Genomic DNA, 18,342 nt, shown 5'->3' on the forward strand with positions numbered 1-18,342 from the left:
AAATTTCTATCAAGATAATTTTTTAATAAATGTAGGATCAGATCATCGTAATTGTTCTGCGTAATTTTATAATACATTTATTAAACTCTAATTAATATTTTGTTGAGATTTATGTTGCATTTATTATGTTTATATTTAATGTTCAGCTGTAATTAATACGTGTATTTAATGCTGGGTTGACACGTATCGCATCCACAATGCTTCAACCCATTTTATATATATATATATATATATATATATATATATATATATATATATATATATATATATATATATATATATATATATATATATATAATTTTTTGAAATTTGTAAAAGAACATGAGCACACGTCCGCGACAAAACTAGTTGTTCCCTCTACTTAGGGCTCTATAATTACCAATTTTGCAATTAGGTTACATAAAATTAAGAATATAAATTGTACTAACAATGTGGAGTAACTGGAGTAACATTAACACCGTAAATAGGCCATAAAAAATTTAAACAAAATTATTAATAAATCATATTCATCAAAAAGAAAACTTGAAATATATAAATATAGATTACAAAATTTGAAATTGGAAATGAGAGATGCAACAAAGTAGTAGACGGGTTACGTGACTTTTGGAGTAATTGAAGATGGAAAACGCAAAAATGAAAGGGGTAGGGAAAAATATATTGAAAAAGCCAAAACGGGTGTTGTGTAGGTTCGAACACACGAACTTCAACTGAAAACCATTAGTTCTATCCGTTGTGACACGCTGATAATAATGATTAATATGACACACGAATAATATAGATATCGTTTATTACGTTATTTTAAAACAAAAAAAAATCCAGAAATTGAGGGTGCGCACGTGCGGTGCTGTGCGCACCCCCAGGTCCGCCACTGTCTTCGACACAAATTCAAGGCACAAATTCCTAACAACTTCACATACAAAAGAAGAGCGCAATATTGTAAAACTCAAACAAATATAATGCATAAATTTGAGTCTATTTCTGACAAGGGTACACATAGGTTACAATGAATAAAACTAAATACATGATCCACCGTGTAAACAATGTTCTTTCTTAGAAAATTTCTTCACATCGCCAAACATACTATAAAATAAAAACGTCTCGTGAACTTCACGGGTACAAGTACTAGTGTTTCCTTAAATACTTTACCTCTTTTTTTTACAACTTACACCATTGCTTTTTTTTTCTTGTGTTGTTAGCTATCCTGTTAAGTTTTTTAGGACAATAGCTAAGAGAAAAGTAATGATAGTGTTGAACAAAGAGTGTATTTTCTAAAATAATGTTCTTGACATTTGGAGTCACATCTTTGATACCATTAACTTGCATGACTAGATTCAAACAATCGGTGTTGGTGCCATCAATAGGTAGAAAACCAAGATTGACCGCTTGAAAAATTAAATATTTAAGTGGCATAATCTCTGCTTGAACTGCATGAAAAGCCCCAAAACTTAGATTTTTCAATTTGCGAAATACTGGCATGCCATCAAGAAGAATCCAACTCGCGGTTGTTTTATAGCCTTTCTCCAGGCGCATCATATTTTTAATCTTATATGCGTAGCACTGATGCGGTCGTTTCTACACCAAAAATAAAATACCTAAATTACTGCTAACGAAGTCAGCGGCAAGTAGGGTCGATCTCCACAGGGAGGCGGTGTACTATCTATTTGTCGATTCTATCCGTCTAAATGTCACAATTGGGGGTTTGATTGATTTAACTATACTAATGATTGAGGGAAGGGAAATGAATAAACAGTAAGAGAAAGAAGTATGCTAGGAGTCGGTCCACCGTGGCAGCTATCAGATCTATTATATCAGGAATATTAAGGCGATTAGACTATTGATAAGAAGAGCTATGGTCGTCACCTTTCGGTCCTTAAACCGCCCTAGAGTGTAAACAGCTTAACTTTCGCCCTCACTGCGATACCCTATTGTAATTAAGCAAGCCTTCCCTTCCAATCTTTCGATCTAGGTCGGGGTTAACTAGAATTATGGTCTCCTGCATGCATACATTCGACCGGATAACAATTAAATTGCCTAATACAATTCTTATCGCAAATCTAACCTATTTAATACAGTTAAAGCATCGCTACCACGGCTTCCCTAATCCTAACATACTAAGGGGAAATTAGCTACTCATGGGAATGGGGGAAACGAGAATTAAAGCAAGAATAATAAACATTAAATAATAATTAAAGAAGAAGAAAAGAGAAGAAGGAAATACTGAATTAAGTCCGGAAAATGAAGAAATAAAAGTAACAATGGAAGTGACAGGGGAAAGTAACGTGTGTCGATCCCCCTGGATTATTGGATTCTGGATGATTACAAAAGACAACCCTTACTCCTATTTATAAGAAATTAGGAGTAGGATTAAACCTAATTAACGAATTAAAGCTTAAAAGCCCAACCCGTCAGCGAAGCCACTCGATCGAGTAAAGAAATCACTCGATCGAGTGAACTTGACTCAAAAACCTGCTCGATCGACTAAGGAAGTCCTCGATCGAGTAAACGCATAAGAAGAACTGGTCGATCGAGTAATCTAACCCCTCGATCGACTTATTATACCACCTAAAACCACTCGATCGAGTAATAAATCACTCGATCAAGTGAAACTTGACTTCAGCAGCTCGTATCCACGCTAGTTTGACTTTGACTTGTCCTTTTAGTGCCCGAAACACCTTCACGCATCCCAAGACAGCAATATTTCCCGCTCCAAATCTACTCTTTCTCCAAATGCATGCTAAATAGACGGTAAATGACTTGATTTCGCTACTTTCTGGTTCATTCCTGTAATTAAGACATAATAACCCAAAGTAGCATATTCGGGGCATTTCGTAGCATAAAACCACGATAAAAGCATAGAAATACGTGCATAAAATAGGCTAAAAAGACTATATAAAATGCACGTATCAAATCTCCCCAAACCAAACCTTTACTCGTCCTCGAGTAAACTCAAAACTATACGCTAATGGAACGGAAAAATAACTCAAAGCTAGCTACAAATGCCCGCTTAAGCCAATTTAATGCAAGCAAACTAACACTTATAGCTAAACAGTCAAATGCAAACGAGTCGTAAGATGTTTATAAAAGTAGCTGAACCGTCGACCTTGCAAGACCTTTAACAATGGACTCTCACGGGTCACTCTTCTCTCACGAAGCAAAGGGTAAGCAAATGAATGTAAGAGAGAAGAAGAAAAATAGTCGCTCACCTAAACTACGACCCACATAACATGCATGCAACTAATATGATAGACAATTCTAGCTACCGTACATACATCCCAACCAAACAAGGTCCGTCACAGCCGAGGGCTTACAAAAGTATGGTAAAGTGAGGCAATGGGTAAGAAAAGGCAAAACATTTATGGGAATGTGGAGGTATAGGCGGCCAAGCTAGTACCTAAACAAACCATATATCAACATCCGATTCTAACTCAATTATGAATTAAGCACATGCCCTTCGGTTGGCATAAAATCTCACCAAACCAAACTAGAAACACTCCTCAAATTATGTAAGATAGAACATAGGAGTAGAAACCGATCACCAAACATCAACCTCTTTTTCTTTTGATTTTCTTTTCTATTTTTTTCATTTTTCTTCTTTCTCATTCCTTTCGGTTTCTTCTTTTTTTTCGAATTCTTTTTTTTTCAACTTCTTTTGTTTCCTATTTTCCTCCTTTTCTTCATAAATTACCAACTCCAAAACAATAGAATATGCGCCAATATTTGATACAATGAAATATATACCGCAAAACAACAATCTAAACTAGCTTGACAAGGCAGGCTAAATTTGGATGTAGCTAAAGGGTCAACTGGCAAATTTGGCTAATGTGGAGTTAAATGGGTAAAAATGAAAGAAAGGGAATGTAAGCACCTCCCTGCATGTGACACCAACCACTAACCCGAATGTATGACGACAAAAAGCAATTGAATTTCATATATGTGCAAATTAATGAACATGTTATGCAAGGAGTAACTACTCACAATCCTACATGAAACTGGTCATAAATGACACCAGTTTATACGGCTCTAAAACTTAGAAATTATAAGTAGGTTGCCAAAATTTCAGGTCAAGTCTATATGTTCAGCTAAATTAAACATTAACTCGTAGATATGCAATAAGACAAAGCTAGAAGAATAATAGTTTAATGCAAGGCTTAAGCAAATGACAATTGCAGAGCAATATCATCATGGAAATCTACCGTTCCGACTCAACCTATATGCTAAAATAAACGTGAATTTTTTGAATTTTAACAATTTTTTTCAATTTTTTATGGAATTTTATGAATTTTCAACAAAAATAAACAACAATGCAAACATAAATAAAACGTGGTAACATAAATGCATTAAAAACAATATGCAGACACGGATATGGATGCATAACCTCCCCAAACCAAACTGTACAATGCCCCCATTGTACCCAAACAAGGAAAGGAAATGCAAACTAAAGGAAGAGAAAGTGAAAAGCGGAAAACTCACAAAATGCGCGAATAAGGGGACCTCCCCAAACCGACCATGAAATGGGAGGTTGTTAAGGCCCGGAAAACCGTCTCAGGAAGCTAATCCAAGTCAAATACACTCGATATACGTCCAACAGTGGTCGATCGAGTGAAATGGGCATTCAAAACTGCTCGATCGAATGGTGCACCAGTCGATCAAGTAGTTTCCTCTCTCTGCAGCACTCGATCGAGTGATTAATCGATCGATCGAGTGAATCCCCTTTTACGTTGTTCGATCGAGTAAGCAAAACCACTCGATCGAATGATGGTCGATGAATTCCTGCAAAATGCAATTGAAACAGCCCGCAACTAACCAAAACAAGCATACTGAGGAAGTTTTATGGTATAAAACCATTTATTACAACTTAAATAAAATAAAGAACAAAATAAAATCTCCGGGTTGCCTCCCGGGTAGCGCTAGCTTCAGTCAGGTCCCAGCTCGACCTTCTTTTTCTTCGAGCCACTATAATTAGTCACGATCAAAACAGCTCAAAGCGCGCAGCAACCTGTCAAATAGCTGCGCATGTGCTACACAGAACAGTAAGTAGCACCAGAGTGGAATAACAAAATAGGAAATAAAAATGTTTAACTTTTTAAGCCGAACAAATTTCCTATGGGCGCTCCTAAATTTATCCACAAAATAAAGGAGCGCGGGAGCAATCGTCAATACATTATGGTTTAAATTCAAATTAGCAATTTTGAGATGACATGTACGGTGAAAATCAGTTAAATTATATGTCCACATGGAAGGGGGTAAAGCATTAAAAGGACATGCATGAATCAGACGAGGTAATATACAAACAATAATAAAATTACCGTTTACTACCTCAGGTTGGTTGCTCTCAACCATGGAATCACTGATAAAAGAATGTGATACCTCATCCGTGCTAGGAGCAACTACCGTCTCAACTGCTTCTTCATCTACCTCCTCGGTGGAATCACCTGTCAAATCGCAGCTTCAAGTGTATCCGACTCGGCTGTGAATAGGGGAGGTTCACCGTAACCTTCATCATCGTCAAATTCGTCATCCAATATGAACCCAAGTGACGGAGTTAAGCTCCCAATGGCCAAATCAGTCGATCGAGCAGAATAATTACTCGATCGACCAATCTCTTCCCGCAGTTCACTCGATCGAGCAGAATAGTCACTCGATCGACCAACTCCCTCTTGAATCCCACTCGATCGAGCAGTGGAATCACTCGATCGAGCAAGTTCTTCTGGAAAATCACTCGATCGACCAATAATTGTCACTCGATCGAGTGATTCCTCCTGTACAGCGCTGAAATCCTCGTGTGGGGCAATGAAATGTGATAGAAACTCGTCGTCCGAGTCATAGAAGTCATCCTCAGCATTGGGCAACACGGTTTTTTCATGGGAAAAACCGTTCTCAGCAAGGTATACCTCTTCTCGGTTGCCAATTATCCGACTCACCGTTAATCGAGCAATTTTAGACTCCAGCTCAATGATTTGAGCATCCGCACGTCTATCACTCTCTTGCCTCACTCGATCATAATTCTGTATTTGAGATGCAAGTATCTCCATTAAAGACCTCAGTTCTGCAACCTCTTCTTCTTGTATCTCAGCTGCCAACTGAGCAATGTCAGTTTCGAGCTTTCCAAGTCGCGAAGAAGTGCGTCTATCATGATCTTGCCTCTCTCGGTCACGATCTTGCAGTTGAGATGCAAGTGTCTGCAGTAAGGATTTCAGCTCCGCAATCTCTTTTTCTTGTATATCAGGAGGATCTTGTTGCGGCGGCCATTGATAGGGTGGATGTGGCGGCACAACTACAGTGCATTGTGCTCGTGAGAACCACATCTCCGTAGCGGATCACCGGCTGTTCCATATAATGGGACATCGGTGATGGGTCAAAGGTACTCAAGCCTTCCCTTTGATTGTCTTTCACCTAGAACTGTCTAGGTAGTACCTGTAAGGCCTATCAAAACAGCACTAAACAAAAGATTAAAACTGCCTCAAGGGAAAAAATCCCCTGAGGCGAAAAACAGATAAAATTAAACAAATAAATAAATAGATTGCCTCCCCGGCAACGGCGCCAAAATTTGATGCGGTCGTTCTACACCAAAAATAAATTACCTAGATTACGCTAACGTGAGTCGGCGGCAAGTAGGGTCGATCTCCACAGGAGGCGGTGTACTATCTATTTGTCTATTTATCTGTCTAAATGTCACTAATGGGATTGAATTGATTCAGCTAAACTAGAAACTAAGGCAAGGGAAAAGAATTAACAGTAAGAGAAAGAAGTATGCTAGGAGTCGGTCCACCGTGGCAGCTATCAGATCTATTATATCAGGAATATTAAGGCGATTAGACTATTGATAAGAAGAGCTATGGTCGTCACCTTTCGGTCCTTAAACCGCCCTAGAGTGTAAACAGCTTAACTTTCGCCCTCACTGCGATACCCTATTGTAATTAAGCAAGCCTTCCCTTCCAATCTTTCGATCTAGGTCGGGGTTAACTAGAATTATGGTCTCCTGCATGCATACATTCGACCGGATAACAATTAAATTGCCTAATACAATTCTTATCGCAAATCTAACCTATTTAATACAGTTAAAGCATCGCTACCACGGCTTCCCTAATCCTAACATACTAAGGGGAAATTAGCTACTCATGGGAATGGGGGAAACGAGAATTAAAGCAAGAATAATAAACATTAAATAATAATTAAAGAAGAAGAAAAGAGAAGAAGGAAATCTGAATTAAGTCCGGAAAATGAAGAAATAAAAGTAACAATGGAAGTGACAGGGGAAAGTAACGTGTGTCGATCCCCCTGGATTATTGGATTCTGGATGATTACAAAAGACAACCCTTACTCCTATTTATAAGAAATTAGGAGTAGGATTAAACCTAATTAACGAATTAAAGCTTAAAAGCCCAACCCGTCAGCGAAGCCACTCGATCGAGTAAAGAAATCACTCGATCGAGTGAACTTGACTCAAAAACCTGCTCGATCGACTAAGGAAGTCCTCGATCGAGTAAACGCATAAGAAGAACTGGTCGATCGAGTAATCTAACCCCTCGATCGACTTATTATACCACCTAAAACCACTCGATCGAGTAATAAATCACTCGATCAAGTGAAACTTGACTTCAGCAGCTCGTATCCACGCTAGTTTGACTTTGACTTGTCCTTTTAGTGCCCGAAACACCTTCACGCATCCCAAGACAGCAATATTTCCCGCTCCAAATCTACTCTTTCTCCAAATGCATGCTAAATAGACGGTAAATGACTTGATTTCGCTACTTTCTGGTTCATTCCTGTAATTAAGACATAATAACCCAAAGTAGCATATTCGGGGCATTTCGTAGCATAAAACCACGATAAAAGCATAGAAATACGTGCATAAAATAGGCTAAAAAGACTATATAAAATGCACGTATCAAGCACCGAGATCGTTTTCAACTAAACAAAGTGAAATAATGTTTAAGTAAAGAAATATCCCCAAAAACAAATTAAGGAAAGCAGGGGCGGCCAATGTATATGGGAGGCCTTGTTCCAATTGTCAAAGTTGAGGCCCGATGGTTCGATATATGATTGAGAAACAAAGTAATCCAATGATAAGTTTTTTTAGATCTTACTATAACTATTGCGTGGAGATGATCTGGGTTTGTGCTCGGTAAACGTATAACTCATTTTGAGTTGGGTTTTTTTTTTAGAATAACAGCCTTAGGAAAACTTGCTTAAGTTTTTCCCCCAAAAACTCTTTTTTTAAAAAGTTCCATTTTAGGGTCCTGTTTGTTGGTAGGCTCCGGTTCTTAGAACCTAATCGAACGCCCTACGGGACGCATCTGAAGGCAAGCAAATATACTTTTTAAAGTGTAATCAATTATGGTTGATCATTACTTTTGCCATTGTTTAAGTAGGGGGGGGATCCATAGTGATTACTATAGTTCAAAAAATGCTTTTTATTTTGCGAAATTCAACATTTGGAAGGACCATTTACAAATGGGTTATTTAACAGGAATATTACAAACTATAGACACTCTTCTCAAAATACTACAAACTTCAATTTAACTCACAATAAAACGAACAATTGCCCCCCACTTCTTATATTAAACTAGATGACCGTCTACCTCTTTAGCAGGTTCCTCCCTCTAATTTTCCTATATCCATGACCCAGCCAACACTAATCCATCACCAACAATCCAACATCACCACCGCCACCTCCTTGTTTAATTATTGACTCGTACAACTCCTTCCACCGTCGAGCACCGTAACGGCAGTGACCCGAGCAAATCCGATTGCATATTCATACAAGACTCGAGTAGGCGAGTTGAGGAGGGGATTCTTCTTTGTACAAATGGTACCTTAAAAGGGAGTTGGATTCTTAAAAGCGTTAAGCCGATGCCAATCAGGCAAGTTACGCCCTCCTTATAAAAGCGCGAAATACCCTATATACAGTGGTCATAGACTGAAGTATCCAGTATCTAAATTTTGTGTTGTAGCTTAGTGTAAAATCGTAGAATTGTTATCTTGGCCCAGATCCACAACCGCCAAGGCTTCAACATCAAGGTTCAAATATTATGAGATTTTATTTCAAGCTTAGTCCATAATAACAGCATCCCCACAAACCCCCCCAAGACCTAAAATAAATATTTACCTCAAAATCCCTAAATTGATTAGGGGATCTAGGGTTTACCTTGACAATTAGAGGAGGGAAGGACAACAATGACGAAGGCAAAGAGGTGAGATGTACGTCTGGTAAGATAGACGAAGTCGGAGCCGCGATAATCGAAAGCGAGAAGGAAGGGCTGGATTTCAACTCAGATGCGGCTCGATGTTGGTGTTGATTGTGAATGATGGTGTTTTGCTTTGATGACGAACGAATTGTGGCGGTCATGGTGTGGATGGCGGTGGAGAAATTTGTTGTGAATGGGGCGGTTAGTAGTTAACTGTGGTGTGAGTGGTGGGTTAAACAGGGTGACTAATGGTGGTGGTTGGAAGGTGATGACGTGATGTCGATGTCGGATGTTATGGTGTGAATGACGAAGAAGGTAGTAGCGAGGTGTTTGAGATGGTGATGACAATGGGACCCACTAACATCTACTTGAATTTTAACCGGTTTTACAGGTTAAAATTAATCTAAGTATAATACGAGAAGAGGGAGGTAGTAGTATGGTTTATTGTGAGTTAAACGGAAGTGCGGAGTATTTTGAGAAGATGACCGATAGTTTAGAGTATTCTTGTTAAATAACCCTTTACAAATTTACATTTAACTTACGAGTTTTGAATAAAATTTATTGATCCTAAAAGAAAAATTATAAAATATCTCGTAGGTACTTTTTAATCATTGTATTTCTAAAAAAACAGTTGAGTATTTGAAACGCACATTTTTGTCTCCTTAGGATACTTGTATTTTTTATTGAACTTTGCTCTTTTTCTAGAATTGATTCCATTTCTATTTTATATATGTACAACTTCATATTTATTCTTACTGTAGCTTATCTTTTCTCTTTAATAAGATCTTAAAGCTTTACACTTTTATTACCTTTCTTTTTGTGCCAAAAGTAATGTGAAGAAATGACCACGCAAAGAAAGTAATTAGTATTTGTAATTACACTTGTAAATTGTTCTTTATGTTTTCTTCATGTATAGTGATCCATGAATCTAGACATTAGCTTTTGAATTTTCTTAACTTTAGAAAAACATATCTTTACCGTACCCAATCAACATTATGTTAATAAAACTTATAATGAAAATGTATTTATGTGAAATAGGAGTTAGTTAATGAAAATAGTTGTTTCTGTCGCTTAATGCTTGCTTTTAGTATTCAAAACTAGTGATATATTGTTGTTTTGTTACTCTTGTGGCACGCTGATAATCATCGAAAATAGGATTTTGACACCTTTCCAAGATCCTACGAATAGTATAGCTGATACCCGTCGTTGTGAGTACCAAAAATAAGATTTATAATTTCCTATTAAGACTAACTTAGGTTAGTGGTAACAAGGTCGAACCACAAGGAGGCAGATGTAAATTCTAGTTGATTTATATTCAGTCTAAGGTAACGATTGTGCGGGTTGAGTTGAGATGGTCTATAGCTAAGAACAAATAAAGATAATAAACTAAAAAGACGGTTTTACAGATAAAGAAGGGGTACTAGGATGATCGGTTCATTATAGCTTCGGCGGCAGCAAACTAAATTGGTCTGAATCAAACACAGGCGAGGCGGGAAATAAAGAGGTCCTCTCGGTCCACTCTTAACAAATAGCATCTTTCGATCTCGCTATAGGTCCCTAATATCACTAATACTAACTTTCGTTCTGAAAAGTGACTAACGGTCTAAACTATACCTATCTTTCGATCTTAGCACAGTTTAGTCGATTCAATTGATGGTCTAACAACTTTCCCTATCTTTCGATCTATTGGGTCAGTCACGAAGGGGTATCTAACTGGTCGCATGCATTCAATTCGTTAAATACAACATTAAAATCAATTAAAACGAAATAAAGCTCACGAGGTCAGTCGATCGACCGGGTAAGGTGGTCGATCGACCAACACGCGGGTTCAGGCCGTGTATAATCTAATGCCGCCTATGCTACAATTCGCCTACATCCTAGCACAAACTATTTAGCTACTCATGCTGAAAGTGATAATAACAATAATACTAGGGCGTAAAAGAATTGAATTCATAATTAAAGCGATAGGGCAAACAATTAACATGCAACAATAAAGATGGTTTCGGGAAGCTACTAGCAATTCTAATCTAATAACGAAATAGATGAATTGAAATAGGGCAGAAGAATACCGAGAATAGCAGAAGAATGATTAAGAACAAGAGCGAAAATTCCAATGCTTACAATATTCCAAACCCTAATTCTTCCTAAAACCGTATGTAAACTTAATGTAAAACTTACTGAATAAAACTTAGGTAAAAAACCTTTTTTTTTCCTGAATGTTTCTAGGTTACGTTATATAGCAATTAACGTAACTTCTTATTTCCTAAACCTAGCATCATGGGCTTGCGCTCCCTCAGTCTTCTAATTCTCGTCTGAAATAGCAGTTGGGTCGATCGACTGATAGGACTGGTCGATCGACTGGTCCTCAGCAAATAGTAGCTTCTGGAACCCGATAGTTGGTTGATCGACTAAAGGAGGTGGTCGATCGACTGGATGAGCTGCTACTTGCCTCTTATAAACTCGTGGATTTGTCTTTTGGGTCTTGGATTGCGCACCAAGCTCGTTCCTTAAGTGATTCCTTTACGTCATTTGCAATGCAGGATACTCGGGGACGGATTTAGCTTGATTTTCCCGTTGAATTCTTCACATTTCTGCAATAATGTACAAAACACGGAAGTAGACGGAAATAGGGAGAAATACAGCATAAACTACACGAATGAGCTCTGAAATGCGTGTAAAATGGGATGTAAAACATCATATAAAAGACACGCATCAAACTTCCCCAAACCAAACCCTTGCTTGTCCCCAAGCAAGAACTAGAATCGATCTAATTACCTAATGGAACGAGTTCAATCTCAGAGCGAATTGTCAACTGTAAAGCCTAAACCAATTTAATGCACAACCAACAATCAACTAGCAAATGAATCATGCAAACGAGTTATGTAGTCGTTAAAAACATGCTGAACCGTTAACTATGGAGACTTATCAAATTGGACTCTCGCGGGTCGCTCAAATCACTCAATAAGCACATGTGGATATAAAGAGGATAGAAAGAATTAATTTTATAGTGACTCTCACCTAACTACGACCTATGAAGACATGCCAGCAATAAAATATGAAAATGATCTCTATGACCGTACATATGCATTCCAACCAAACAGATGACCAATGACACATGCCGAGGTATAAATATGGAAATGTGAGGTATGGGTAAGAAGAGGCAAAACGTTTTATGGTAAAGTGGAGGTATAGGTGATCAAGCTAGTACCAAAACGGAACCAAATGGCAACATCCAACTTCTTGCTCATAATCAAACGAAACGGTGCTATAGCAAGCATAAAACTCACAATCTCCAAACTAACAAATCAATAAACTCCCCATAAAATATAAATGAAACATGGGAGCAAAAATCGCCAAAAGATAAGGATTAAATTATGCGAATTGATTTCTTTCTCGGATCTTCAGTCGATCGACTATAATTGGCAGTCGATCGACTGCTTTGAACAGTACAAAACTCTTTTTCTTCTTTTTTTTTTTTTTTTTCGAATCTTTTTTCATTTTTTTTTTCTTTTTCTCCTTTATTTCATTTCCCAACCATCATCTCAACAGAGCATATGCCACCAAAAATGAGTAACAACCCCAAGAACACGGACTACTAGCTTGACAAAGGACAGGCTAAATGTAGGATGTAGTAAATGGGACAAAAAAGGATATTTTTGGCAGTGTGGAGTTTATGGGCAAAATGAATAAAGGGAAACCTCTACCACATGTGTCGACAAACCACAAATCGAACGCATACAGGTATTAAGCAGATTAAGTTCATATTTATGCAAAATTAAGGAAACATGTCTCATAAGGAGTACTACTCACATTCCTAGATAAACCGGTCATGAATGTCACCAGTTATAGGCTCTAAATCTCAGAAAAATGATGTAGCTTGCCAATTTTCTAAGTCAAGTCTCAAGTCCAGCAAGTAATTCAACGAGAACTCGTAGGTATGCATAAACGATTCTACTAATAACATGTTAATCAAGCAAGGCTCAGGCAAAACAGGTGCAAATGCAAAATCATCATGGAAATACTACCGTTCCGACTCGACCTATATGCTAAAATAAACGTGCATTTTATGGAAATTTTTAAAAAAAAATTTCAATTTTTTTGAATTTTTGTATAAATGGATGAAATGGAATAAAACAATGCAAAACAAAATTAAACGTGAATGCAAACAAATGATATGCGACGCAAAACCCTTCCCCAAACCAAATCGCACAATGTCCCCATTGTGCAAAATCATATAATGAAGAAAAGAGAAATGGGAATTTGCGTATATTGAAAGAAATAAACATGACGTGAAGTGAAATTCGGGAACTTACAAGACTTTAAGCGCGACAAAGGAAACCTCCCCAAACCAAATGAGCTAGGAGGTTTCAAAGAGCAGCAGATGCTACTAAAAAGAGTGCCTGAAAGACAAAAATTACCACGCATAAGACTGAGAAAACAATTTTGAAGCGGTAAATATGTGCACAAATGAGAAAATTAGAAGAAATGAATAATTGGACGGAAAAGAAAGCGGAGTAGAAAACTCCCTTAAGTCCGCATATCGACCAAACACAGCAGGGGAGAGGTCGTGAATAAGTACAGCAGCAGCAGCGGTCAATCGACCACTTAACCCAGTCGATCGACCAGGTAAACATGAACAGTGTCTCCTGGAACCTGCAGATCAGTCGATCGACCACTGGAACCAGTCGATCGACTGAAAACACTGCTGCAACCTCATATTTCTTCGTAATTGCTCAATGATTTGAGCTAACAAGCTCTAAATACCTGCAAGTGCACAATAATACGTGCCCAAAATTGCGCAAAACCCAGAATAAAGTCTAAAGTGCATAAAAATCCTAAGCAAGCGAAATAAAATGCGAAGTTTTCGCGCACACAAAAACAATAAAAAAAATAGTTCGAAAGCAATAAAATGTTTGTAAAGCTTTTGATCAACTAGTAGTTGATCAAGAAAGGCCAAGGTATGGCCCACTTCGTCGGCTTCTGGCTACTCGAGGTAGCCTCAACGGTGCTTATATTATCAGCTGCACCCTTCTTAGCTTCAACAGTCGGAGAGCTCAACTGATCAACTTTGTCATCTCCCCAATCAAGGACTTCCTCGGACTCGTCAGAATCCAAATCGGACCTTCTCACTCTGGCTGGCTCGTCGTCCACTTCCTTATCAGTCCTATAGCTTAAGCATCTAAGACCGCCTCTTTGAATGATAGGCTTTGTCGCAGCTAGAGTGACCTGCAGCTCTTCCTTCCCCAAACCAGCTCCTGCAATGTCTAAAACAACAGATTCTTCCTCCTTTCTGCTCCCAATCTGGGGCGGAGGGGTTAGCACAGGAGTAGTAATAGAGATAGGTAATTCAGGGAGCACAAAGTACGATTTCTTTTCAGAAACCGTATTACAAGTAACAGGCCACATGGGGTCCTTCTTCTTAGCAGGTTGGGCAAAAATGATAGAATGTTTTCCAACTTTGAAGGTCAAAGTTCCAAAGCCTACGTCAATAACTGCACCAGCAGTGTGCAGAAACGGCCTACCTAGGATGATCGGTATATGGGCATCCTCAGGCATGTCAAGGACAACAAAATCAACAGGGAAGAAAAACTTCCCTATTTGGACGGGCATGTCCTCTAGGACTCCTATAGGCTCGACCGCAGATCGGTCAGCCATCTGAACTGTCATGTCTGTGATAGCAAACCGGGTCAACTTAAGCTTCCTAGCTAGACTCAAGGGCATGACACTTATACTAGCCCCTAAATCACACAATGCCTTCTCAATTGGGAAGGTACCTATGTTGCAAGGAGCAGAAAAACTGCCCGGGTCCTCTAACTTAGGGGGTGCAGTGTGAGACAGATAAGAGCAAGACTCCTTAGTAAGTGCGACAGTGTACACTGTTTCAAGTGACCGCTTTTTGGACAACAGTTGTTTCATAAATTTAGTATAAGCGGGTACGTGGTTTACTAACTCAAGGAAGGGGACTTGTACATTCAGACTACGGATAACTTTTTCAAATTTGCTGAAAGATACCTGTTCCTTGGTCGGCACTAGCCTCTCCGGGTAAGGGGCTGTAAGAAGTACCTTAGCCCTTTCCTCCAAATCACGCGTGCCGGCATCCTTGGACTTAGGCTGAAAATCCATTACCTTCTCTTTGTTGAAGCTAGACCCCTCTTTAGACCGTCTCAAATGTGAGCCATTAACCGTCATTGGGTCGAACTTCGGGACCGGGGCTGACCCATCAGCACTCGGGTCTCGTCCTAAAGTCTTCGGGACTGTGGTACCCCGAAACAAGTGGTCTCGCAGATTATTTGGCATTAAAGGACGAAATTCCTCAAGATCGCAGCGATCTCGGTCGATCGACCACTCGTCCTCGCCGATCGACCGAGATGTACAGATTCAAGCTCCTCAGAACCCGTGTATCGGTCGATCGACTAGGTATATCGGTCGATCGACGATATACCCGGTAGACTATTTTCTTTGATTTATTCGTTGAAGCTTTCTTTTGACTTGTTTCCGGCTCATCTTTTTCGACAAATATTCCTCGACCATGGCAGGACCCTCAAGGGTGGACCCGCTCCTCAAAGTGATGGCATTTAAGGTCTCCTTTTGGTCAGTTTGGGTCGGCAAGTGTCCGGGAGCTCGAGTGTTGCTTTTGCTAGCCAATTGAGCAATTTGGCTCTCTAGTAGCTTCATCCCGGCCTCTCTTGCTTGGGACTCCTTTAGCAACAAGTTCTTAAGCTCGGAAAATTCAGAATTCTGCGATTGTTGTTGTTGCGGCATATAGGGAGGTTTCGATATTGTTCTTTTGATGATGGGGGCACATAGGGTTCTTCTTTGCTGCGGAGCTTGAGTTGGGTTCAGGACATTTTGGCTCCTCCAACTCAAGTTTGGATGGGTATTCGGCTCGTAATAGGTGTTGGTCTGCCTATAGTGTTGAAAGGCAGCACAAGACTCAAAGGGACTAGGGCAGTTTTTCGAGACATGGCCCTCAGCTCCACACCTTTCATAGACGAAAGGACCGTCTGACACAGCATTTACTTGGTACATCCCACCTTTAGAAGCTCCTCCTAGTTCATACTTGTCAAATCTCGCAGTGAGAGCCTCAAGCGCTGCGACAGAGGAAGATTCAGCAGCTCTCCTCTGGTTCCCTCTTGAATTCCCATATTCGGCCTTGTGGGTAGCTAGATCGTCAATGATCTTCCACCCCTTGGTTGCTCCCAAATTCTCAGCAAATCGACCATTGGCTGCAGCATCCAAAATTGCCCTCTGATCGTCGTACAACCCATTGTAGAAATGATTGCACAAGCTCCACTTTTCGAACCCATGGTGTGGTATGGTTCGCACCAGTTTCTTAAATCGGACCCATGCCTCGTGGAAGTTCTCATCTGGCCCTTGTTTAAAGCCCGTGATTTGAGCTCTAATAGCAATCGTCCTTGAAGCAGAAAAGTACTTCTTGTAGAATGTCAATGCCAATGAATTCCAATCGGTGATCCCCTGAACGGTTCGGTCCAAATCTCTATACCACTCCCTTGCAAAAGATCACGAAGGGAGAAGATGAACATGGTCTCCTTGATCTGGTCTTGGGTCACGCCGGCTGGTGGGGGTATGGAACAGTATTAGTCAATAAAGGTCTCCATATGCTTAGTGCATCTTCATTTGCGCTCCCCAATCGGTTCTTCTCAACCATGTTAATGTATGAAGGCTTTGGTTCGAACTTCCCGGCATCTCCTGGTAATTCGAACCCCTTATATAAGTTTTCACCTTTGTCGGCTCGAATGACTAGCTATACTTGCTTCCTCGGCCATGACCGGAATTTCTGGAGAAGTAACTCGTCTCTGAAGAAGTGGAAACGGGTGAAGATCAGGGGTCTTCTTGAACAGATCGTTCTCGTAATAGCTTGACAGAGTACTCAGCTCTTCCTCTGTCGGTAGTACTCTTTGTGTTCGTCTCAACTCGCGCAAGGATTTCTCTATCTCAGGGTCAAATGGCACTAGTTCACCACCCTGTGACCTGCGCGTAAGAGGAAACTACAAAAAGAATATAAGAAAAGTTTAAGGAACAGAAGTCCCTTAAACTAAGAAAGACTAAAAATAAAAACAACTAAAATTAGAACTATTGCCTCCCCGGCAACGGCGCCAAAATTTGATACCCGTCGTTGTGAGTACCAAAAATAAGATTTATAATTTCCTATTAAGACTAACTTAGGTTAGTGGTAACAGGGTCGAACCACAAGGAGGCAGATGTAAATTCTAGTTGATTTATATTCAGTCTAAGGTAACGATTGTGGGGGTTGAGTTGAGATGGTCTATAGCTAAGAACAAATAAAGATAATAAACTAAAAAGACGGTTTTACAGATAAAGAAGGGGTACTAGGATGATCGGTTCATTATAGCTTCGGCGGCAGCAAACTAAATTGGTCTGAATCAAACACAGGCGAGGCGGGAAATAAAGAGGTTCTCTCGGTCCACTCTTAACAAATAGCATCTTTCGATCTCGCTATAGGTCCCTAATATCACTAATACTAACTTTCGTTCTGAAAAGTGACTAACGGTCTAAACTATACCTATCTTTCGATCTTAGCACAGTTTAGTCGATTCAATTGATGGACTAACAACTTTCCCTATCTTTCGATCTATTGGGTCAGTCACGAAGGGGTATCTAACTGGTCGCATGCATTCAATTCGTTAAATACAACATTAAAATCAATTAAAACGAAATAAAGCTCACGAGGTCAGTCGATCGACCGGGTAAGGTGGTCGATCGACCAACACGCGGGTTCAGGCCGTGTATAATCTAATGCCGCCTATGCTACAATTCGCCTACATCCTAGCACAAACTATTTAGCTACTCATGCTGAAAGTGATAATAACAATAATACTAGGGCGTAAAAGAATTGAATTCATAATTAAAGCGATAGGGCAAACAATTAACATGCAACAATAAAGATGGTTTCGGGAAGCTACTAGCAATTCTAATCTAATAATGAAACAGATGAATTGAAATAGGGCAGAAGAATACCGAGAATAGCAGAAGAATGATTAAGAACAAGAGCGAAAATTCCAATGCTTACAATATTCCAAACCCTAATTCTTCCTAAAACCGTATGTAAACCTAATGTAAAACTTACTGAATAAAACTTAGGTAAAAAACCTTTTTTTTTCCTGAATGTTCC

The sequence above is a fragment of the Silene latifolia genome, chromosome 2 (assembly GCF_048544455.1).
Source record: "Silene latifolia isolate original U9 population chromosome 2, ASM4854445v1, whole genome shotgun sequence".
In the NCBI taxonomy this organism is placed as follows: domain Eukaryota; kingdom Viridiplantae; phylum Streptophyta; class Magnoliopsida; order Caryophyllales; family Caryophyllaceae; genus Silene; species Silene latifolia.